The following is a 27,059-nucleotide window of genomic DNA, read 5'->3' as shown; positions in this document are numbered from 1 at the left end:
GATGTGAGTCTGAGTGAACACCAGGAGTTGGTGATGGACCGGGAGGCCTGGCGTGCTGCGATTCATGGGGTCGCAAAGAGTCGGACACGACTGAGCGACTGAACTGAACTGAACTGAAAGGTAAAATTATATTAATTATTTTATCCACCATTAGCAAGCACAAAATTAAATTTTTTGTTAAATATTTCACATCAGATCATTTAGTCACTCAGTCATGTCTCACTTGTTGAGACCCCATGGTCTACCAAGCTCCTCTGTCTATGGGAATTCCCCAGGCAAGAATACTAGAGTGGGTTGCCAGTTCCTTCTCCAGGGAATCTTCCCAACCCAGGAATCGAACCCATGTTTCCTACATTGCAGGCAGATTCTTTACCATGTGAGCCACTAGGGAAGCCCGCTAAATAATTAGGCATTATTTATTAAAGTTTAAGGGATTCCCAGATGGTGCTAGTGGTAAAGAATTCACCTGCCAATGCAGGAGACACAAGAGACATGGGTTTGACCATTAAAGTTTAAAATAATTATAGTTTGAAGTTATCCACCTCACTTTCACACTGTACTCCGTTTATAAGAAAATTCTGTCTGCTCTATCCTTAAAATACATCCTCAGTACTCTAGTACTTACTAGTGTGTGCATGCATAAGTGCGTGACTTACTTCAGTCATGTCCAATTCTTTGTGACCCTATGGACTGTAGCCCACCAGGCTCCTCTGTCTATGGGATTCTCCAGGCAAGAATACTAGAGTGGGTTGCCATGCCCTTCTCCAGGGGATCTTCCTGACCCAGCATTGAACCTGCATCTCTTGGGTCTCCTGCATTGGCAGGTGGATTCTTTACCACTAGTGCCACTGGAGAAGCCCCAATACTTAATAATACCTAGTCCTAGTCCTACATATCATAACATCTAGGTTGAACTAACACAGTAGCCTCCTAAAAGTCCCCGACATCCAACCTGTCTCCCTTTAGTATGTTCTTCTCAGAGCAGTCAAATCAGATCATGCCACCTCCACGCACTACACTACTTTGCCCTGCCTTCCCACAGATCTTAATCCCCCTTTAAAACTCTCCTACTTCTTTCTTTCACACTTAATTGTAAGATCTAATTGTCTTTGCCATGGAACACAGGATCTTACATGATCTTACAAGTTACCCTTTGTAATTTTCTGAATTCATCTTTTAACCACTCTCTTCTGCTTCCTCATTGAAGTTCAGCCTCACTCTTTTGCTGTGCCTCAAACCAGTTTCTTCACTCCAGTTTTTACATTTGCATTTACTTTTGTCTGAAATCTTTGTTTCTGTTCATGGCATGACTGTTTGCCACAAGTCACTGAATACTATACCTAAATATTGTTTCCTCAGACTTTTCCCACCATACTATCTGAAATAGAAATTCTGCACCCTGTCAGATGTGCTTTATTTGCCTTTCTTTTTAAAATTTTCACAGTAGTTACTACAACCTGCCATTATAGTCTGTGTTTATTTGCATGCATGTTTATTGACTGTCTCCTCTAATAGTAGATAAAGTTTCAAGAGAGCACTTCTTTATCACTGCATCTTGAATACCTGCAATAATGCCTGGCACATACTAGACACTCAGTAAATATTGTTCAAATAAAGAAAGAATATATGAATGGATAGCATTTAAGTATGCAAATCCACCACTGCTGCTGCTGCTAAGTCGCTTCAGTCGTGTCCAACTCTGTGTGACCCCATAGACGGCAGCCCACCAGGCTCCCCTATCCCTGGGATTCTCCAGGCAAGAACACTGGAGTGGGTTGCCATTTCCTTCTCCAAAGCATGAAAGTGGAAAGTGAAAATTGAAAGTGAAGTCGCTCAGTCATGTCCAACTCCTAGCGACCCCATGGACTGCAGCCCACCAGGCCCCTCCATCCATGGGATTTTCCAGGCAAGAGTACTGGAGTGGGTTGACATGCCTTCTCTGAATCTAGCAGTTCCACTGCTAGAACTCTCTTATTTAAAGAAGACAAGGTTACACAAAGCTATTCATACATCTATTTTATTAGCTATTTTGAAACAACAAACTTCAGAAAAAAATCCATGGATATAAAAGTAGAATCGTTGAACGTTCACGAGGCAACCAGTAAGGAAAAATGAGCTAGATTTTTATGTAGAAATCTGAACAGGTATCAATGATACATTGTTAACTAGAAAAAGCAGATAGCATACCTACCTCTTTAATTACATATATATTATCTATGCTGTCTATCATATCTGAGGTCTTTAAAAAATTGTGTAGTAACTACAAAAATGTTTAATTCTTTTTAGTCCAATATATCCCCAAAGTATTTTGTCATTGAATCATTTTGTCTGAATATTGTATTAACTTCGTAAGGAACATGATTGAAAAGAGAGCAATGGCTATATGATTTTGTATTTCATTACAACATGATTTTCCATCTCTAGAATTCAAATTTAGAAGTACATACCAGAAAATAAAGGCTGCTGCTGCTGCTAAGTTGCTTCAGTCATGTCCAACTCTGTGCGACCCCATAGACGGCAGCCCACCAGGCTCCCCCGTCCCTGGGGTTCTCCAGGCAAGAACACTGGAGTGGGTTGCCATTTCCTTCTCCAACGCACGAAAGAGAAAAGTGAAAGTGAAGTCGCTCAGTCATGTCTGACTCTTAGCGACCCCATGGACTGCAGCCTTCCAGGCTCCTCCATCCATGGGATTTTCCAGGCAAAAGTACTGGAGTGGGGTGCCATTGCTTCTCCAGAAAGTAAAGGCAGTGAAACCTATATGTTGATATACTATTAAATATACATGTAATTTTCTCTTGTTATCATTGTGGAATGCTTTAGTTTTTATCCAAAGTTGGGCAGTTTCAACATTATTACATATTATTTCCAGAGAAATCAAAATAACAAGTGAAAAATATAATTAAAATTGACTAATTAGGTCACAGCATTTGATAGCTTCTGCTTACTTGACCCCTTTGCCTTTCTCATTCCTTTCTGTTAAACTTTTGGTCAGTATTTGGCAGCTAGCCTATCCACCAAACCCAGGAATTAATAAAATACACACAGTGGTCTTGTTTTTCTGAGGTATTTCAAAAGAACTGGCTTGCAAAGCTATAAGGACATTTCCCTACCAGAAAGTTTACATTTTCTTTAGAAAAGTTGACTTACCAAGAGTTTTTATGGAATGCACAAGATGTAAAAAGGAAATCTTATCATGGAAGATGACCACAGTTAAAATTCATTTTAAATGAACATGAGATATCATTTCACCTGCCAAGTAAGTAGTATTACCTTTTTAAATTAGAGCTAACTTAGTGATATTAGATTTAGGACTCTGAAAAATCAACCATGTTAGAATCAATCTCTTTTCCACCAGTCAAATAATTTGCTCAGTTCAAAATGGCATGCCGTTTCTTCTAAAACTGTGTTTATATTTTAACACATTTCCCCTGTAAAACTTTCTTGCTCCAACTTTATTGGTAGTCAACAATTCTAGAATATTTTTTGAATTTGATCATTCCTTGTATTTCTTTACAGATTATTCCATTTTAAACCCCTGTTTGATATAAATCAGATTTCTCATAACATGACAGACAAATGGTACTCATTAGTGGTAGAATTGGTATTTTTAGATCAACAGGAAAGTAGCAAGACTTAATCAATTAAATGCCAAAAAAAAGTGGTTTTATGGCTCAAATCCTATATTTAGTAGGTAACAGCTCTGCTATAACAAGATTACTGCATCACACCCACAGTAACTCTGGTCACTTCTTTATTTGCTGGAGCTAAAAAATGGGATAAGGTTTTTGGTCTGGGAGAATGCCAATTGATTTCTAGGCATAGAAGAACAGGTCTCATCCTGTCAGTGGCTTGTTTTCTTGGTTCTTTAACTAGACCACAAATTCCTAAGGATGAACAGCCTATTTCATTCATCTCTAGACTCAATCAGCAATGTGCCTGATTTAGTATGTGAGTTGATGAGTGAATTAATTGCTATTTAAGTTGATCTGAATTATTACAGTGCCTTGAAAATAAAGACTATGGTTTAGGAAGAAATGATAGCAATGTGTTGTGGTCCAAAATCAATGTTAATCATACCTTATTAAAACTACATGGCCCCCCTCAGTCCCATTTGAGTTTTAATGAGGTAAATATTCCTGTTATTTATAATGAATGTACTCTACTTCTGAATGTCTATGAATAGGAAAGAGTCTATGGCTATAGCTAAATAAAGCTAAGAAGCAAAAAAAAAAAAAAAAGAATTGCTTATTTGATTTGTCAAAGGGCATCTTAATAACCAATCTATTTATTTTTTTAGCTTAAACCCTCTGTATTTCTTTTGTTGATACTCCTGACCCAGCTTTTTGAGAAATCAGTGCTCCTTCAGAAAGTTGATCTTGTTAGAACTCTGTATTTTCTATCCTCCTAACATTCGAGGCCTGCCACTCTATCACTAGCTTCAAATAATTAGCATAACTTGGTATATTGAAAAGAGTCAGTCTGCACATCTCAGGACATACCACCAGGAGCATCTGGATGAGGAGAAAGGGGCAACGGTTGAGCACTGAGGCCTTATGAACGCTGTAAAAGTATATGCAGCCATCCTCTGGTGTTAGTGAGGAAATTGGTTCCAGCTCCCCACCACCACAAACTCCCGTCCCAGATTCTAAACCCAGAGGATGCCAAAGCCCTTGTATAAATGGCATGATAGAGGCAGCCCTGCATATCCACGTTTCCACAGGATAAAATTGTATACATGGTTGGTTGAATCTATTGCTGTGGAAGCTGTGAATATAGAAGGGTGATTGTATAAATGTTATATTTTTACCTTGGAAAGTGAGTCCATAGTTCTTTATTATCCATACAGTGAATCTTGGGACTGCCCCAAACTGGAAACATTTTTACCTTATTGTCTGTGCTGCCACTGTTACCTGATCCTAAAATTCCTTTAAAAAAAAAGAAATCAACATATAGACAAATTCTAGGATCAAATACAATCTCTCATCTATGAAAATTTATCCACAGTTGTCTTTAAAATCTAAGATTTAGAACTAAGATCAGTTGTACTGATTACTACAGGGTGGTGCTGCTCCTAGGCTCACAGCATGTGTATGCTCCTATTTACCTTATTATACATATATCTTAGTCCATGGAGACTGCTATAGCAAAATGTTATGGACTGACTGGGCTTTGCAGGTGGCTCAATGGGTTAAGAATCTGCCTTCAATGCAGGAGACTCGAATTTGATCCCTGGGTTGGGAAGATTCCCTGGAGGAGGGCACGTGAATGAAAAGACTGGCTGCCTTAAACAATAGACATTTATTTCTCACAGTTCTGAAGTCTGGGAAGTATAAGACTGAAGTGCCAAAAGTTTCACTATTTAGTGAGAACCCATTTCCTGGCCTTTTCTCAGTGTGTGCTTACAGAGAGAGAAAGAGAAAGAACTTTTGTATTCCCTTTTTCTTATAAAGGCACTAACTATCATGTGGGTCCCACTTTCATAACCTGATCTAAACCTAAATACCAATACTTCCCATAGACACTAAATCCAATACCATCATACTAGGGATTAGAGCTTCAAAAGTTTTAATTTTGAGGGCACACAAACATTTAACCCTTAGCAACATGCATTTAGACATACATACTCTCATTTAGACACACTCACATTTATATCTATATTTCTATATCTACTTCTCTATATTGATAACTATATATATATACTGTCAGGAATCCAAATCCAATACCATAGAGTCCATTCCATGTTTGCAACTATTCTTTGACAGTAAGAAATCAAATTTACTTATTTGATCAACACTCTCCTACATATGGACCAGTCACCTGCTCCTACCTCTATCATGGATATTCTCTTCTCATCCTACTCTGAATCCAGCACTTTATACTGGGTATCCCTGCCCACTGCCTTCTTACATGAACAGTCTGCTCACTCTGCTAGCCACTGACACCCCGCAACAGGCTACTCTTATTGCCACCCCATTTTGACACTCTCCTTACCCTGCTTTATCTGCCCTCCTAAACGGATTCTGTTTAACCTACTCAATATCTACTGTCCCAGGTAGAATCATGGCCATTGTCTTTATTCTGCTTTGGTTCTAACCTTGTGCCATGTTGTGGAGGTCCCCTCAGATTCACAAGGATGCCTGCTTTTCTTAGCCCATCTATTGGCTTTTGGCCTGATTCGTTCATGGAGAGAAGTCCAGGGAAGGGGATGACAGAAGAGATAGAGAAAGCAGAGGAGAAGAAGAAAAAGGAATGCCAATAGACTTTTATTTTTTTTTATCTATACAATATTTATTTATTTATTTTTGGCTGCACTTGTTGCTATGCACAGGCTTTCTCTAGTTGTGGTGAGTGGAGACTACTCTTCTTTGCAATGCTCACACTTCTCACTGTGGCGGCTTCTCTTATTGTGGAGCACAGGTTTTAGGCGCTCTGACTCCGTAGTTGTGGCTTTTGGACTTAGTTGGCCCGTGGCATGTGGGATCTTCCTGGACCAGGGATTGAACCCACATCCGCTGCACTGGAAGGCGATCTCTTAATCACTGGACCACCAGGGAAGTCCCAGGACACAGATGTTTGTTGTTGTTGTTCTGTTGATTCTTTTTTTTTTTTTTTAATTTTATTTTTAAACTTTACAATATGGTATTAGTTTTGCCAAATATCAAAATGAATCCACCACAGGTATACCCGCGTTCCCCCTCCTGAACCCTCCACCCTCCTCCCTCCCCGACTTTTAAATGCACATCAGTGTATGCTTATGAACAAAACAAAACTAAATAGTTATGCATTAGCTCTGACCACTTTAAAATTCCTAAATTATTATACACTGTTAGAATCAGTATGTCCCATTGAGTAATAGGGTCAGTGAACATTTTGTTATAGATTTAGAAGTTCAAAAACCACCAAGAAAAAGTACACACAAAGATTGTCAACATAATGTTCATCTTTAAGTTCTATCTGGGTTCCATTTAAGAAGTTGTAAGCAATTATTTATATCATAAGCCAGCATTCAACAAGAACTTGTTGAAAATAGTTTATAGGGAAAGTATGTGGTCAGAAACAGAGATATTACCAGGCTTATCAAAGGATCAGGCTTGAGATTTAAAGTTGGTTGGAACAGTAATTAAGAATAGGGACTCTGCAGCCTAATGCTCTGGTTCAAGTCCTGGTGTAGACACTTACTAAACTGTATGATGGTAGACAAATTAACATTTCTGTCTTTCATTTCCATCCTCTATAAAATGGGAATCAAACACTGACCACCTTATTGACTTGCTGTGAGGATTAAGTGAGATTATTTTTCTAATTGGCTGACACTTCTCACACATATTATTGTCTACATGTTTACTGTTACCTAGGGTAGAGATGGTGGCCACTTGTTAAAAGTCTGCTCGTGTGAGACAGGGAAGGCAGCCTGTCAGCCAGAAATGAAATGCAATTTGATAGAAGAGGAAATTCCTTAGAAAGCTTGATCTATGAGTGTGGTTAAACAGAAATCTGGAAGCTAGGTCAGAAGGAAAACTGTATTATAAGGGAAAGTTTAAATGACATTACAGTTTTGAGACAGGCATTATGTCTATTCTTTGCAGTAAACAAGTAACAAGACATGAGGGAGTTTTATAGTGGGTTTTCCAAGAGTAATGGAGATAAATATGTCCAGTACTGCACAATATTTGGCCCATATTAGCTAATGACGCATAACAAAGAGGTAGCAGTATGGCCTCCACCCTCTCCCCATAAAAGGGCAGAGGATATTGAGCCATAACACAAAACTACACAAAATATATTAGACATTTGCTGATTTGGTACTTCTGTGCTATTTGCCTGTAGAAGAGAGTGAAGGAAAGCAGAATTTGCCATTCCAAAATATGTCTCTTTGACATAGGGATTATTTTGAGCTAATTATTTTTTTAGGAAACTGCAGACACTGGAGAAGCTCTAGAAAAGGAGTAGGAGTTACTCTTTCCTAAGAGACATTTACTTTTATGAAGGAAATAGCCATTTGTGAGATTGTCTCCCTTTCTGTGGGCTTCTCAAGGGGCTCAGCAATAAAGAATTCCCCTGCAATGCAGGAGACTTGCAGGAGACATAGGTTTACTCCCTGGGTCAGGAAGATCTCCTGGAGTTGGTAATGGCAACCGACTCCAGGATTCTTGCCTGGGAAACCTCATGGACCGAGGAGCCTGGTGGATTGCAGTCCGTTGCATCACAGTCAGTCAGACAGGACTTAGTGACTCAACTACAACAGCAACAACTTCTTTTCTGTACCAGAAATAGATGGATGACGAAATCTCTAGAAACTCTTAGCAATGATGAAGGCACTGACTTAAATCTGCTTAACAATACCCTGATTCACTGTATTTTTCCTGGTAGCTTCCAACAACTGCCTCCCTCACCCCCATACATCTGTTATCTTTAGCTGGGTATGTTATATAGGGTGGTGGCTTGAGCCATTTCAAAGTGATTCCGTTTTCCTGGGTATCTCCCATGTATGCAGAAGCTATATGTATCATTAAACCTCTGTTTGTTTTTCTTTGTTAATATTTTTATTGCAGGGGCTGTCTCAGCCAAGAGCCTAGAAAGGGTAAAGTTCATTTTCTTACCCCAAAAGAGTAGTCAGACCAACTCCTCCATTTCCAAAGTATTAAAGCTTCATTGTAATTTATATGTTTTATTCTTTTGGGGTTAATGACTCTCTATTTCTAAATCAAACAATATGAATCTGTCAAGGGTGCAGGTGGGTGACAAGTCTCCCAGTAGCATGGAAGTCTACAAGGTAGAGGCTGCTTACATTGAGAAACCTTTCAACTCCACCTTGATCTTCCATATACTTTTTTTTTTTTTTTTAACTTCAGGAGCCAGCCAGTATGAATTTGTTTGAGAGTGATTAGTCACAGTGAAAGAAAATCTATCATCAAAACCGGGAACATGACTTAGGTTCTCAGGAGACAAAAAATATCTTACTCAATAAGTTGTCCTTTCTATTCATTTCTACTAGGATTCATGCTGTGATTTGCCAAGGGTTCCAATCACCATTATTCCCAATATGGAATAATGGTGTATCTGGCTGCAATCAGATCTCCTGAAAATAATCTCTACTTTCAAGGGGTAGAGTTAGCACCCAGGTTGTAATAAATCAAATGTAAAATGCTACTGGGAAAGTCATAAATTTTAGCAAATAAGAATTTAGCAGAGTGGATTGAATGTGTCTGTGTCTCAGAGAAAGAGGAAGCCAAATGAGGCAAACAGCATGGTTCCCACATGCTTCACTGCTTCCTAGTATCTTTAGAGGGTGAAAACACAGTCTCTTCCTTGAAAGTACTGGCAGTTACCCATCACAGAGTGGCACATCAACAAGTGGATCTTATTATACACAAGAAATATTGAAAATATAATTAGTGAGTATATTGTATTGTTTAGTCGCTCAGTCTTGTCCAACTCTTTGTGACCCCATTGGCTATAGCCCACCAGGCTCCTCTGTCCATTGGATTTCCCAGACAAGAATACTAGAGTGGGTTGCCACTTCCCACTCCAGGGAATCTTCCCAACCCAGAAATTGAACCCATGTCTCCTGCGTTGGCAGGCAGATTCTTTACTGCTGTACCACCAGGGAAGACCAACTGAGCACATTGTAAGAACAGAAATGGGCCAATCTTTATTGCAACAGGAGCCCTTATATTGAAACTTATATCCATGTATTCAGAGGATTCACTCACAATTTGTTTTCTTTTTTTTCAATACATCTTAAATTCTATTCTATACAATAGTAAAGTAAAAAGTCGCTCAGTCATGTCCAACTCTTTGCGACCCCGTGGACTATAGCCTACCAGGCTCCTCCGTCCATGGGATTCTCCAGGCAAGGATACTGGAGTGGGTTGCCATTTCCTTCTCCAGGAGAGAAGTTACTGCTGCTGTTAAATCACTTCAGTCGTGTCCGACTCTGTGCGACCCCATAGACAGCAGCCCACCAGGCTCCCCCGTCCCTGGGATTCTCCAGGCAAGAACACTGGAGTGTTTCTATTTCCTTCTCCATAAAATTACAATAAGTGCTTAGAATGTCCATCACCTGATAAGGTTTAACATAGCATTTGAATTATTACTTTTTATGAATAGATATATCAACAGTGTACTACATTTGCTTAAAGTTAAATATACTATATCATTTTGCTGCTGTGACATGAATTCATCAAATTTCAGTTATTTATTTCTATTTATGTCTCATGGTTGGGGCTATGAATCAACTACTATAGGTCTCCTCTATGTGTCCTTTAATTCCAGAATTGAGGAGCAGTCCTTATTTGAAACAAAATATTCCTATAGCTTAGGGAAATGAGTAAGTGGATTGGTGGCAGACATAATGACTCTAAAAGTCTCTGCTCAGATGTGGTACATGTCCTGTCATACATTTCACTGTCTAAAACTTGGGTAAGCCCCAAACAATATCATGGAGACATAGACTCCTCAACAAACACAAGGCAAGTCATAAGGCAAAAGATTGGAATGGATGAGTCTCTTGCAAAAAAAAAGTTGGGAATAAATATGTAATGCATAATATATACTCAACATATAGTCTTTAAATATCATTAGTGTTGGACTAACTAAAGTTGTCATTTCTCAATGTTCACAAATGGTCAAGCAGTTTGAATTAGTTTTCATGTTATAATCAGACTATGGGAATGGAACAGAAAGAATCAGTTGGTTAAATTAACCAAATAGATTTTACAGTTAGAAACTTTTTCATACGTTAAAAAAATATATATGTATATATTAAGGTCTACCTTATAGGGTGGTTAAAAGAATTGAAATAAGAGAAATGAAATCCCAAAATATTTGATGCAGAGTACAATATATAGCAATAAATGTTATTTTCCATCTGATTTCTCACACAGAATCTAATGAATATTTCTAGTCTTCAAAATATTCAATATAAATTAGATATATAGTGTGTAGCAAATGAAATACTTTAATACATTTTATTGGGCTATAACAGTGGAGATAGTCTGAAATAGTATCACAAATTTTCAAAATTCATATATGCTATCTATTATTTTTTTCTTGCATAAGAATAACAATGAAAAATAAAAGAGAAATAGGGAGAACAGAAGTCTAAGGGCTAGGTTGAGTACATTTCATGCCATATTATATAATTTAATGTTTTTTTAATTGAAGGATTTAAGTTGCTGGGCAATAATTTTTAAAAATGCACTAAACCTAATACTATTGCTATTGAAAGCTTGAATAAATGAATACTGCAAAAATATTGAATTTAAACATATATATTTATTTCTGTATTTTTTTTCAGTCCTCTTTAAATTATTTGCTCAAAAGAAATTTCTAGCAAGATTTATTTAGGACATAGCATTTTTAAGTGTCTAAAACCAAAACGCTAAGATTTGTTCAATTATTTATATTATTAACTAAGTGGTGTACCTACTTTATCCCAAATGCCCCCTCAATCTTTCCAAACTTTTTTTGGAAAAGAATCAATATATAAAGGAAAAAAAAAGAATTCTGATCATGGAAGTAATCAATTAAATCAGTATGCAAAGGATTATATTATAGTATTGCATAAAGAACAGTGACCAAGACAGCCTTAATATTCCCATATGACTAAATTTTATAGACAGATTTCATCCTGACTACAGGCCCTTGACCAACCTTGTCCTCCAGCATTTACTTGCTACTGTAAATTCTTTCTCTACCCCTTTGAAGTGTAAATTTTTTTCCCCCAATGTCTTTGCCAGTTGTATAGGAGAGGAGTATCTTTCTCCAGGACCTGAAAGCCATCCCTTAAAAATGTAATCATCAAAAAAAGACAGAACCCCTTTCCTTGGTCTCTGTGGGATGATAGAAGCTTGACTTAGATGAAAGCCAGTTAGCAAACACTGATGGTTTATTCACATTGATCAACTCCCCTACCTAAAGTCCTGCAGTACTTCCCCACCAACTCATCCCTGTGCTTAAAATTCCTTCACGGTAAAGAGTCTGTCCGCGATGCGGGAGACCTGGGTTTGATCCCTGGGTTGGAAAGATCCTTTGGAGAAGGAAATGGCAACCCACGTCAGTATTCTTGCCTGGAGAATTCCATGGACAGAGGAGCCTGGTGGGCTATAGTCTTGGGGTCATAAAGAGTCAGACATGATTGAGTGACCAAATTTTGCTTCGAAAATGTTGAGACCAATCTCTCTCCCCTATTGCAATAATCTAGACTATATTTCAATAGTCATGAAAAAACCTTGTTTTATCCTATGTAGTTTTTCTTTGACAACAGAAATAATTCCTTCCTGGACTAGATTAAATACAGCCCTAATTAATGGCAGGAAAATACACTAGAATACTTTTTGAAGCTTTTAAACTCCTCATAGGGAAGTCACAAACTGAAATGACTTTTAAGATCACCAAAAATGTCAGATGATATCCGCTCCATACTAAAACAAAACAAAAGCACTTAACTTTTGGAGTCCTTATTAAAAAAAAAAAAAAAAAAAATTTGAAAGTGACATCGTTTGCTTCAGAGTGACTCACATTTCATGAAGCAGCCAAAGAAAATTAAATTTACTTGAAGCCACCCAAACACTGTTTCACTGTATCAGTGTGTGGCAGAAATAATACTATGGCACATAAATCCATTTTCCATTTTAGAAAGACAAGGCTTCTGTAATGAGATGAAGTGCAGAGAGCAGCATTATCATATATTGTCATTGAAATATATTTCCCTGGTGGTTTTGCCCACAAAAGTATGAAATTGAGATGGAAAATAAAACAGGTAATACTGTAGACAGAAGGTTAGTGAGTATGCATTATCTAAAATGTGTGACTTGCTTAAACAAACAGTTGGTTTTCTGATTGATGGGAATTCAGATTAAATCTTTAGAAGTCCTAAATTTAAGGTGATGTAAGTCTGAAAGCATCAGAGATTCTTATCAGCTTTACTGTTCCAATCTACTGACAAGATAAGATGCAATAAGTACATGAAGATAAGATGAGTATTGCTTTTGCTGGGAAAAAAATAAAAAGAACTAAAGAAAGATCATATAGTTCAGGGTAGTGGAGTAAGAGGTGGACCAACCTATCTCATTTCTATAAGAAAATTGAAAATTCTGGGATGCTGTCTAAATTGGTTTGATACTGTTGAGGAACCATTAGAATTGGTGAGACATGATCAGTATGCACCTTATAGTTTGTTCTTTCTTCCAGGAAAGTCAAAACAATGTATATTTTATCCAAAGCCTAAATAAGTAAATAAAATTTTTTTCCAGATGTTTTTAAAAGATATATCATTTTTTATTGTTTCTTCAGCTTTTTGAAAATAAAAGATATCAAGTTTATGGTCCTAGTGAAGTGCTTTTTTAATGAAAAGATGAATTTTAGAAATTGAATAACTTTTTCAGTATCTTAGTACTGATTAACTAAAAAGGCAATTGTTTCTCTAAAAAAATCTATATATCACCTATATATCTCTCCATTCATTTATCTATACATCTATCATATCTCAGTTAAATATCTATTATCTTCACATAGAAGATGAATACTTAGTAGCTGACATAGTGTCTGACACCTAACATATATACACACATACAACAAGAAATTACATTTCAACCTAAAATTTATTTTTTACTTTGTCATTTATTCTGGCCAAATACAAACATTTAGTATGTCTCAAAGAATATTGTTTTCATCTTCTAAAAAACTAGTAGGACAAAATTGAATGGAATATGCCAAGAGAACCATGAGCCATCCTGCAGAAGCAAAGCTGGGGTATTTCTTGCTGTTAGCTATGAGTTCATGGACTGGGTAGACTTTCTCTTGGAAAACATTTACAACAGGTCTTAGATCACCCACTTTCATTAGAAAAATAACATTGTTTTGATAGCTTATGGTGAACGATGTTGGATTCATGATCTCTGAAGAAGAAGATTTAGCTTTGGGACCAGAGATCAAGCTTGACCACTCAGGGCTGTTTTGTGGCAGAAGTTTATTTACAGTGAAAAGAGACAGAGAAAGCTTCTGACTCAGATATCAGAAGGGGGTGAAGAGTGCCCCAGTCTTAGCAAAAGAGCTATATACTTTTTTAATTGGTTATTACAGTAAGTCAAAAGAATGTCTCAAGATTGTAAAGATCTTACCAGACCCACTCCCCTAGTTTACACTTTAAGATAACAGAATTAGTCAGAAGGTTTCAAGAAGGAGAAACCGTCCTCAATCATGATACATTGTTGTTATACAATCCTTAGTACAGAGTTTAAGCTGAGTTATTTTGTTGTATAATCATCAGTTCTGGGCTTAAAGAAAAAGTTTTCTGTGACTAAGACTAAGGAATGTAGAGAAAAAAAAAAAAAAAATTTGTCCTTTTTTCCTCCTTGAGAATTCCAGACCCTATCTCCTCTTCCAGAACCTCCTCAGGGACCCAGGACTTCCTTATCAACCTACCTAGGAATTGACTCTCACAGTTTCTGACAAAGAAAAGAATACAAGAATATTATGTGGGCTTCCCTGATGGTTCAGACTCTAAAAATCTGCCAGCAATGCAGGAAACACAGGTTTGACTCTGGGTCAGTAAGACCCCCTGAAGGAGGGAATGGCTACCCACTCCAGTATTCTTACCTAGAGAATTCCATGGACAGGGGAGCTTGGCGGGCTACAGTCCACGGAGTCTCAAAAAGTCAGACAGGACTGAGGGACTAACACTTTGACTTCATTTAGTCTTTATATCTTCATGAGAACTGAAGATGAACATCTTTAGGTAGTCTAAATAAGAAAGAAACGTGATTAATGTATCATTTTTATTTTAAAAATTAAGTATATTATCTTAAAGGAATGAGGCAATATTCAGATTATTTCTGTAAAACATGACCATTAATAAATATCTCTTCTTTTTTTTCAATTGGTCTTTACACAAAGGTCATATCTCCTTGGACTTTATGCAAGAGGGCTAAGATTTAACTTTTCTTAGAGTAATTACTAAGTTGTTAAGTGAAAAACACTTAAAGTAGAAAATAACAGAACTATGTTTTTAAAACCAAAACAAAAGCTATTGTTGTTCAGTTGCTCAGTTGTTTCCAACTCTTTGTGACCCCATGGATACAGCACGCCAGGCTTCCCTGTCCATTACCAACTCCTGGACATTGCTCAGATTCATGCCCATCAGGTCAGTGATGCCATCCAAACATCTCATCCCCTGTCATCCCCTTCTCCTCCCTCCTTCAATCTTTCCCAGCATCAGGCTCTTTTCCAATGAGCTGGCTTTTCACATCAGGTGGCCAAAGTATCGGAACCTCAACTTTAACATCAGTCTTCCAATGGGTATTCAGGATTGATTTCCTTTAGGATTGACTGGTTTGATCTCCTTGCAGTCCAAGGGACTCTCAAGAGTCTTCTCCTACATCACAGTTCAAAAGCATCAATTCTTTGGTTCTCAGCCTACTAAAAACAAAATTTCTCCAAAAAAGTTGGATATTTTATGCATTGTGTGATTAAAGGATCCTCTTTGTTAATTTAAGTCAGGATAAGTTAGAAGCTTTCTCTTATCTCAAAATAAAATAAAACATCTAAATTATATACGCAGCTTGCCGCTGCTGCTGCTGATAAGTCGCTTCAGTCCTGTCTGACTCTGTGCAACCCCATAGACCACAGCCCACCAGGCTCCTCTGTCCATGGGATTTTCCAGGCAAGAGTACTGGAGTGGATTGCCATTGCCTTCTCCGATATATGCAGCTTACCCATACTTATTTTGATAGGGATAATCAAGATGGGCTTGCAAAAACTAATATACATTATTGTGTGAGCTGTTGTAATAAACAATCTCTTCTAAGTACCTTTTCTGATGAAAGAAGCCTAGGGTGGAGTGTCTTGTACCCATGTTACATTGTATACTATATTTATTCAGCAGAAAATAATTACTAATGGCCACTGTGTATGAAACACAGTTCTAGTCACTATGGCTATAGAAATTAACCCAATGGATAAAGTCTCTGACCTCTTAGATAACATACAACTCCACCCCAACCTCAAATACTATATTGGGAACTATTAAATGGGATCAGTGCCTCTACTTAGGACAACTGTCTGGACTATTCAATGGATGATAGAGCGATATATTATGAGAACTCTGATTACTGGGAGAGTTCTATATAGGTTTCTGGCTAACAAAACAAATTAGATACTGTTTATTTATAAGGGTGAATTCCAATCTAAGACGGGGTGTATAATAATCGGAGTCCTTGTGCCACATCCATTGTTGTTTAATCAATGGATCTGTTGATATAAATATTAATTTATTCACTCAGCATATATGTGTTGAAATGTTACAAGGTGCTACGTACTTGTATGTTAAGAATGAGGAGACTAAATAAATAAAAATAAAATTCTGTAAAGAAATTTCAAATAGGTTACATAAAATATTATAGAATGTAAAAAGAAAACTATTAGGATAAAGTTAGATTAGAGTTCAGAAATGTGACAATTCTATGTAAAATTCAAGAAAGGCTGCACGTCTTTGCAGGATTTGACTATAGACATAAGGGAAAGGGCATTCCAGGCACAAAAAGTAACAAGAGAACACAGGTTATCAGGAATGAGTTGTAGGAGAGAGAGTCCTGGAAACTAATTTTATAAAGTTTGGATTATGGCAGATATAGAAAAGATACATTTGTCTCTGCCCCCAGTTTCTGGCACAGAGCTCCTAAAGCCCTTATAATTTCCTAAGAACACTACTATAAGAACACTAAGAGTATATATTGTTCTAATATTGGTATTTGAACTCTGTGCCTGACAGGGCTCCTAAAACTTTGTCATTTCCAGGTTACAGGAAGGAGTATCTTTACTTTTAATCAGGCAACTCCAATGGACTCCTGGATGGCTCCTGGGTGAGGGCTTGTCATTAGAGACTTGGAATTTTTAGTTCCCCTCCACCATTCTCTGGAGAAGGGGAAAAGGTAGAAAATTGAGTTAATGACCAAACATGCATATGTGAGGAAGCCTCTACAAAATTCCAAAAGTGTGTGCCCTTCTGTAATCCTCGTATCTCTTTCATCTTGCCACTCATCTGATATCATTTATAATAGTATTTAATAAACTAGTAAGTGTGTTTCTCTGAGTTCTGGGAAGCACTCTAACAAATCAATACAATTCAAGGACATGGAATGGTGAATTTAACTCAAATGACCATTATATCTACAACTGTGGGCAAGAATCCCTTTGAAAAAGTCGGAATAGCCCTCTTATTCAACAAAAGAGTCTGAAAGGAAGTTTTTGGGTGCAGTCTCAAAAACTACAGAATGATCTCTGTTCATTTCAAGGTAAATCATTTCAATATCAAAATCAGTTTAGTTCAGTTCAGTCACTCAGTCGTGTCTGACTCTTTGCGACCCCATGAATCGCAGCATGCCAGGCCTCCCTGTCCATCACCAACCCCTGGAGTTCACTCAAACTCATGTCCATCGAGTCGGTGATGCCATCCAGCCATCAGATCCTCTGTCATCCCCTTCTCCTCTTGCCCCCAATCCCTCCCAGCATCAGGGTCTTTTCCAATGAGTCAACTCTTCACATGAGGTGGCCAAAGTGCTGGAGTTTCAGCCTCAGCATCAGTCCTTCCAATGAATACCCAGGACTGGTCTCCTTTAGGATGGACTGGTTGGATCTCCTTGCAGTCTAAGGGACTCGAAAGAGTCTTCTCCAGCACCACAGTTCAAAAGCATCAATTCTTCAGTGCTCAGCTTTCTTTATAGGTCAACTCTCACATCCATACATGACTACTGGAAAAACCATAGCTTTGACTAGATGGACCTTTGTTGGCAAAGTAATATCTCTGCTTTTTAATATGCTCTGGGCTGCTTATAACTTTCCTTCAAAGGAGTAAGCGTCTTTTAATTTCATGGCTGCAATCAACATCTGCAGTGATTTTGGACCCCCCCAAATTAAAGTCTGACACTGTTTCCACTGTTTCTCCATCTATTTCCCATGAAGCTATTTCCCAAAGAATAGCTAGAAAGATAAGAAAGCCTTCCTCAGTGATCAATGCAAATAAATGGAGGAAAACAATAGAATGGAAAAGACCAGAGATCTCTTCAAGAAAATCAGAGACACCAAGGGAAAATTTCATGCAAAGATGAGCACAATAAAGGAAATATAGGGTACGGACCTAACATAAGCAGAATATATGAAGAAGAGGTGACAAGAATGCACAGAAGAACTATACAAAACAGATCTTCATGAACCAGATAACCATGATGGTGTGATTACTCACCTAGAGCCAGACACACTGGATGAGAAGTCAAGTGGGCCTTAGGAAGCATCACTATGAACAAAGCTAGTGGAGGTGATGGAATTCCAGTTGAGCTACTTCAAATCCTAAAAGATGATGCTATTAAAGTGCTGCACTCAATATGCCAAAAAATTTGAAAAAAGCAGCAGTGATCATAGGACTGGAAAAGGTCAGTTTTCATTCCAAACCCAAAGAAAGGCAATGCCAAAGAATGTTCAAACTACTGCACAATTGTACCCAGCTCACACGCTAGCAAAGTAATGCTCAAAATTCTCCAAGCAAGGCTTCAAAAGTACGTGAACTGTGAACTTCCAGATGTTCAAGCTGAATTTAGAAAAGGTAGTGGAACCAGAGATCAAATTGCCAACATCCATTGGATCATCGAAAAAGCAAGAGAGTTCCAGAAAAATCATCTACTTTTGCTTTATTGACTACACCAAAGCCTTTGACTGTGTTCAGTTCAGTTCAGTCACTCAGTCGTGTCCGTCTCTTTGCAACTCCATGGGTCACAGCATGGCAGGACTCCCTTTCCATCACCAACTCCCAGAGTTTACTCAAACTCATGTCCACTGAATCAGTAATGCCATCTAACCATCTCATTCTCTGTCATCCACTTCTCTTCCTGCCCTCAATATTTCCTAGCATCAGGGTCTTTTCAAAAGAGTCAGCTCTTCATATCAGGTGGCCAAAGTGTTGGAGTTTCAGCCTCAGCATCAGTTCTTCCAATGAACACCCAGGATTGGTCTTCTTTAGGATGGACTCGTTGGATCATCTTGCAGTTCAAGGGACTCTCAAGGGTCTTCTCCAACACCACAGTTCAAAAGCATCAGTTCTTCAGTACTCATCTTTCTTTCACTCCAGTACTCTTGCCTGGAAAATCCCATGGACAGAGGAGCCTGGTAGGCTGCAGTCCATGGGGTCACAAAGAGTCGGACACAACTGAGCGACTTCACTTTCACTTTTCACTTTCATGCATTGGAGAAGGAAATGGCAACCCACTCCAGTGTTCTTGCCTGGAGAATCCTAGGGATGGGGGAGCCTGATGGGCTGCTGTCTATGGGGTCGCACAGAGTTGGACACGACTGAAACAACTTAGCAGCAGCAGCAGCAGCATCCTTCTTTATAGTCCAACTCTCACATCCATAGTCTTGACTAGATGGAAAACGTTCAGAAAACTAAGATCATGTAATCCAGTCCCATCACTTCATGGCAAATAGATAGGAAAACAATGGAAACAGTAACAGACTCTATATTCTAGGGCTCTAAAATCATTGCACATGGTGACTGCAGCTGTGAAATTAAAAGATACTTGCTCCTTGGAAGAAAAGCTATGACCAAACTAGACAGCATATTAAAAAGCAGAGACATTACTTTTCCAACAAAGGTTCGTCCAGTCAAAGCCATGGTTTTTCCAGTAGTCATGTATGGATGTGAGAGTCAGACTGTAAAGAAAACTGAATCCGGAAAAATTATGCTTTTGAACTGTGGTGCTCAGAGTCCCTTGGACTATAAGGAGATCAAACCAATCCATCCTAAAGGAAATCAGTCCTGAATAGTCATTGGAAGGACTGATGCTGAAGCTGAGACTCCAATACTTTGGCCACCTGATGTAAAGAACTGACTCACTGGCAAATACTCTGATGCTGGGAAAGATTGAAAGCATGAGGTGAAGGGGACGACAGAGGATGAGGTGGTTGGATGGCATCACCGACTTGATGGACATGCATTTGAGCAAGGTCTGGGAGCTGATTATGGACAGGGAAGCCTGGAGTGCTGCATCATGGTGTTGCAAAGTGTAGGACACAACTGAGACTGAACTGAACTGACTGAAGGTCCTTGTAATCTCTGATCTTTAGCTAACTGGTTAGAAGCATGGGTGATAACATGGATTTTTGACTGGCATCTGAAATGTGTGGAGGGGATGAGGGGTCAGACTTGTAAGATTGAGTGTTAACTTGTGGAATCTGACAGTATCTCTAGGCAGATAATATTATAATTGAGTTAAATAATATGGGCTTCCTCAGTGGCTCAGATGGTAAAGATTCTGCCAGCAATGCAGGAGACCTGGGTTCAATCCTTGGGTCAGAAAGTTCCCCTGGAGAAGGAAATGGCAACCCACTCCAGTGTTCTTGCCTGGAAAAATCCCATGGGCTGAGGAGCCTGGCAGGCTACAGTTCATGGGATCACAAAGATTCTGACACTACTGAGCTGTAACACACAAATATGGGACACTTCACTGGTGTTACTGAGAATTGCTTACTGTATGGGAAAACCTTAACTTATTTATTGATCAGAAGTGTCAGAACTGAAGTGTTCTATTAGAATAGCAAAGGAGACTCACAAGAAAGAAATACAGAGTAAGGAAGAACTGGGTTTTTCCCCGCTAAAGAAGGAAAGCTGAATTTTCCCTTTAAAGATAGGGACAGAGTTCAAAGAATTTCTATTAATTATTGTGATCGTTTCCTTGTTTGTTAACAGCTTCATGGAGATGAAATTCACATGATATACAATTCACCCATTTAAAATGTACAAGTCAGTTTTTTTACTGTATTGGAAGACATTGTATAGCTATCGCTATAGTCAATTATAGAATGTTTTCTACACTTAAAAGAAACCCCAAACACATCAGCAGTGACTTCTCATCTCTTTTTACCCCTTTATGTCTAGAGAACAATAAATCTAATTTTTGTCTCTCTATATTTGTATATTCTGGACATTTCACATAAATAAAATCATGTAGCCTTTAGTGTTTGCTTAGCGAAACGTATTTTACTTAGCAAAATGTATTCACAGTTCATCCATGTGCAGCATATGCCAACACTCCATTCCTTTTATTTTGCTGAATAATATTTCATTTATGTGCCTGCAGTATTTTATTTATCCATTCACCAGTTGAAAGACATTTGAATTTTTCTGCTTTTAGCTATTATGACCATTTTTCTTTTGATATTCATACACAAGTTTTGGGGTAGACATATGTTTTTATTTGTCTTGAAAATATACCTAGGAGTAGAACTGCTAGGACATATGGTAACTTCTTCAGTTTAATCAACTGAAAACCTAAGACTATTTTCCTAAGTGACTGCACCATTTTACAACATCATCAACATTACATGAAAGTTGAAATGTTTCCATATCCTCATCAACAATTGCTTTTAAATGTGTTTTTATTTATAGCCCTATTAGTGTTTGTGATGTGGTGTCTTATCATGGTTTTGATTTTTGGTTCTCTAATGACTAATACTTTTGAGTATGTTTTAATGTGTTTATTGGTCAGTTGTTCATTATCCCTAGAAAATATCTATTTGTATCTTGTACCCATTTTGTAGAAAGGCTATATATTTTTTGCTGAGCTATGAATGATTTTTATACATTCAGGATACTGGCCTTTTATCAGGTATAATATTTGCAAATGCTTTCTCTCAATCCAAGGATTGCCATTTCATTTCCTTGGTGATATCCCTTAAAGCACAAAAGTTTCTAATGTGGATGCCCAATTTATATGTTTTGTTTTGTTTTTTTCTTCTTTTGCTTTTGGTTGTTTTTCATATCTAAGAAATTTTCTAACCAAATATCATGAAGACTGTTTTGAATTTTTCTTCCAAAAGTTGTATAAATTTAGCTGTTGCATTATGTTTATGATTCATTTCCAGTAATTGTTTAATATGGTGAGGAGTTTGAGGCATCAGTCAGTCAGTTCAGTCACTGAGTTGTGTCCAACTTTTTGTGACACCGTGGACTACAGCATGCCAGGCTTTGCTGTCCAGCACTAACTCCGGGAGCTTACTCAATATCATGTCCATTGAGTTGGTGATACCATCCAACTATCTCATCCTCTGTCATCCCCTTCTCCTCCCACCTTCAAACTTTCCCATCATCAGGGTCTTTTCCAATGAGTCAGTTCTTTGCATCAGATGGCCAAAGTATTGGAGTTTCAGCTTCAGCCTCAGTCCTTCCAGTGAGTATTTAGGACTGATTTCCTTTAGGATAAACTGGTTTGATCTCCTTGCAGTCCAAGGGACTCTCAAGAGTCTTCTCCAATACTACAGTTCAAAAGCATCAATTGTTTGATGCTTAGATTTCTTAATAGTCCAACTCTCACATCCATACATGACTACTGGAAAAACCATAGCTTTGACTAGATGGACCTTTGTTGGCAAAGTAATAACTCTGCTTTTTAATATGCTGTCTAGCTTGGTTATAGCTTTTCTTACAAGGGGCAAGCATCTTTTAATTTCATGGCAGCAGCCACCATCTGCAGGGATTTTGGAGCCCCAAAAAATAGTGTCTCACTGTTTCCATTATTTCCCCATCTATTTGCCATAAAGTGTTGAGATGATCTTGATGCTATGATCTTAGTTTTCTGAATGCTGAGTTTAAAGCCAACATTTTCACTCTCCTCTTTCAGTTTCATCAAGAGGCTCTTTAGTTCTTTGCTATCTGCCATAAGTGTGGTGTCATCTGCATATCTGAGGTTATTATTTCTCCCAGCAATCTTGATTACAGCTTGTGCTTCATCCATCCTGGTGTTTTGCATGATGTACTCTGCCTATAAGGTAAATAAGCAGGGTGACAATATATAGCCTTGACATACTCCTTTCCCAGTTTGGAACCAGTCTGTTGTTCCATGTCCAATTCTTACTGTTGTTTTTCTCAGGATTCAGGTAAGGTGGTCTGGTATGCCCGTCTCTTTTAGAACTTTTCACATTTTGTTGTGATCCACACAGTTAAATGCTTTGGTGTAGTCAATAAAAAAGAAGGCATACTAGAGGCATACATTTATTCTTTTTCATGTAGATAAACAGTTGTCCCTCTACCATTCAGTGAAAATATTATTTTTTCATTAAATTGTTTTGGAAAACTTGTCATCAGTTAACCAATAATTGTGAGAGTTTACTTTTGAACTCCAAATTCTATTTCATTAATTTATATTTCTATCCTATGCTGGCATCATGCTATGCTATGCTAAGTCACGTCAGTCGTGTCCAACTCTGTGCAACCCCATAGATGGCAGCCCACCAGGCTCCCCCATCCATGGAATTCTCCAGGCAAGAACACTGGAGTGGGTTGCCATTTCCTTCTCCAGTGCATGAAGGTGAAAAGTGAAAGTGAAGTCACTCAGTCGTGTCCGACTCCTAGCGACCCCATGGACTGCAGCCTACCAGGCTCCTCCGTCCATGGGATTCTCCAGGCAAGAGTACCAGAGTGGGTTGCCATTGCCTTCTCCGATGCTGGCATCATACCATCTTGATAATTATATCTTTAGGATAAGGTCTTGAAATCAAGAAGTGTGAATCATCCAACTTTGTTCTTCTTTTAAAATATTCTTTAACTAATACTTCTTTACATTTGCATATAAGTTTAGGACCACTTATTTATTTGTTCAAAAAGATAGATAAGATTTTGATAGGGATTTTATTGAATCCATAGATTATTTTGAGGATTATTGCCATTTTAACAAATTTATGTCTTCTTATGAGTATTGTTGGAAATATCTTTGAGGTAGCTTCCAATTTACTTAGGTCTTCTTTGATTTGTTCAGCAATGTTTCAGGCTTCTTGTTACAGAATTTTACATTTTTGGTTAAATTCATATTTGGACATTTCATTCTATTTTATGTTATAATACTTAAATGGAATTATTTTAATTTCATTTATGAAAAAGATTTTAATTTTGTTTTGTTTAAATGAATTGAAATACTTGAAAATTCATTTGTGGTTCATTACTACCCTGTGGAAATATAGTTGATGTTTTCTTTGATCTTATAACCTGCCACACTGCTGAACTGTTACATTAGTTCTAGTAGTATTTAGTTGCCAAACATATATTAATCTTTTTTCAATTTATTGAGACTTGTTTTATCATCTAACTTGTGGTGCTTTTGAGATGAAAGTGTGTCCTCCTGCTGTTGTGTGTGGTGTTCTTAAATGTCTTTGGGTCTAAATGGTTTATGCTGCTATTTACATATTCTGTTTCTTGATTAACCTTCAACATTGTGGCTGTACCCTTGCTAGTGTTGAAATCTCAACTATTTAAACACTAGTGTTGAAATATCAACTTTTATTTTTGAATTATCTATTTCTTCTCCCAAAGATATTCATTTTTGCTCCATGTATTTTGAAGTGCTTCTTTTTAGGTCCTTAAGTTTATAATTGTTTTGTCTTCTTAATTTTTTAAACACTTAATCATTATAAAATGTCCCTCTTTATTTGTAGTAATACTTTTCATCATAAACTCCATTTTGTCTGATGTTAATATAACCATTTTAACTGTCATATGGTTGCTGTTTATATGCATATCTCATCCCATCCTTTTACTTTCAACCTATTAGACACAGTTTGAATTTAAAGTATGACTCCTGTAGAAAGCATACAGGTGGATAGCTGCATATTACATGTTGTTTATTTGTATCTCAATTCTCATATTACAGTCTCTGCCTTTTGATATGGCTGATTTTGTCTGCCATTTTGGTGTTTGTTTTCTACATATCACATCTTTTTTCTTCCTACTCCTTTTTTTTCCCCCCATTAATTGAATGTGATCAGTTGTTAATCCTAAACTTAGTTGGATTAACTTTTGATTAAATCTGTTGAATAAAATTTTATACCACAATTACTCAGCTTAAAGAATTCACTAACCAAAAGTATCTGAAGAATACGTTGCCTACAAAGAAACATCTTAAGAAATCCATAAAGCTTGGTTCAAAATATGCATAATTCAGAATATAACTATTCAAAAGCCTACTTCACGTAAGATTATATATATACATATACCACTGTGCACATTTTATAATAGGATATTTACTGTGTTGCCAAAGTTTATTCAGTGCTTTTCTTATTGTCATAGAATGCATCTATTATGGGAAAAAAAGATGAATAATAAAATAAATATCTAGAGGTAGCATGGTTTATCAGTTTTAATTGTTATTATATTTAGAATCTATTATGCACTATATAAAAATATAAGATTTTTTCTGTGCTGAAATGGTTGTTTTATTACATCTTTCATTTGGATTACTTTAGAGTGATGTCTCAATTATACTTTGGTTCCATGAATATTTATCTTGTCGAAGTGTTAAATTTACTTGGATTCTAAAAAGTTACAGCCTCAATTTTATTTCATTTCTGAAAAATACTATAGATTTAGTTTCTAAACATAAAAAGAACTGAATTTTCAAGCATTTTATTTTTAGACTATAATGAAATGTGTAGAAACACTGCCCACATATAGAGAGACATGTAAACAACGGATCCTTTCTAAAATCAAACATTTTTCTCTCTCTTTAGTTTCATATATTGAAACTGTTGGAAAATGAAGCTTTTTGGATCACATTAACCCTATTTAGCCTGCTATGAGATGATTATGAATTCTCCTGAAATGTAAGTGGAGCAACTGGCCAATATCTCTAATTATTTTTCAACCAATATTAATCAATTTTCAAACAAAAGTTTTTAATTTATTTTTTAAGTTCCAAAGTATAGATATTCTCTTAGATAGGTCTAGCAATTTTCTTATTAAAACTAATTGTTCATATCTTTTTTTGAGTATTATTAATGGAATCTTTCTACCATTACATTTATAAGAGGTTACAATTTTATGTAAAATATTTCTTATTTTTTAATTTTAATTGTGCTGGCAATCATTTTATTGAATACTCTTATTCGTAATTTTGATTGGATTTTCTGGGAATGTAATGACATCAGTATGACCCATGAACAGTATGAAATGTACAATGTAAATGACCCACGAACAGTATGAAAAGGCAAAATGATAGGATACTGAAAGAGGAACTCCCCAGGTCAATAGGTGCCCAATATGCTACTGGAGATCAGTGGAGAAATAACTCCAAAAAGAATGAAGGGATGGAGCCAAAGCAAAAACAATACCCAGTTGTGGATGTGACTGGTGATAGAAGCAAGGTCCAATGCTGTAAAGAGCAATATTGCATAGAAACCTGGAATGTTAGGTCCATGAATCAAGGCAAATTGGAAATGGTCAAACAGGAGATGGCAAGAGTGAACGTCGACATTCTAGGAATCAGCGAACTCAAATGGACTGGAATGGGTGAATTTAACTCAGATGATCATTATATCTACTACTCTGGGCAGGAATCCCTTAGAAGAAATAGAGTAACCATAATGGTCAACAAAAGAGTCCGAAATGCAGTACTTGGATGCAATCTCAAAAACGACAGAATGATCTCTGTTCATTTCCAAGGCAAACCATTCAATATCACAGTAATCCAAGTCTATGCCCCAACCAGTAATGCTGAAGAAGCTGAAGTTGAACGGTTCTATGAAGACCTACAAGACCTTTTAGAACTAACACCCAAAAAAGATGTCCTTTTCATTATAGGGGACTGGAATGCAAAAGTAAGACATCAAGAAACACCTGGAGTAACAGGCAAATTTGGCCTTGGAATATGGAATGAAGGGCAAAGGCTACTAGAGTTTTGCCAAGAGAACACACCGGTCATAGCAAACACCCTCTTCCAACAACACAAGAGAAGACGCTACACATGGATATTACCAAATGGTAAACACCAAAATCAGATTGATTATATTCTTTGCAGCCAAAGATGGAGAAGCTCTATACACTCAGTAAAAAACAAGACCAGGAGCTGACTGTGGCTCAGATGATGAGCCCCTTACTGCCTAAATCAGACTTAAATTGAAGAAAGTAGGGAAAACCACTAGACCATTCAGGTATGACTTAAATCAAATCCCTTATGATTATACAGTGGAAGTGAGAAATAGATTTAAGGAACTAGATCTGATAGAGTGCCTGATGAACTATGGAT

This window comes from Bison bison, unplaced genomic scaffold, assembly GCF_000754665.1.
Source record: "Bison bison bison isolate TAMUID 2011002044 unplaced genomic scaffold, Bison_UMD1.0 scf7180017864166, whole genome shotgun sequence".
Lineage (NCBI taxonomy): Eukaryota > Metazoa > Chordata > Mammalia > Artiodactyla > Bovidae > Bison > Bison bison.
Note: the sequence above shows the minus strand (reverse complement) of the source record.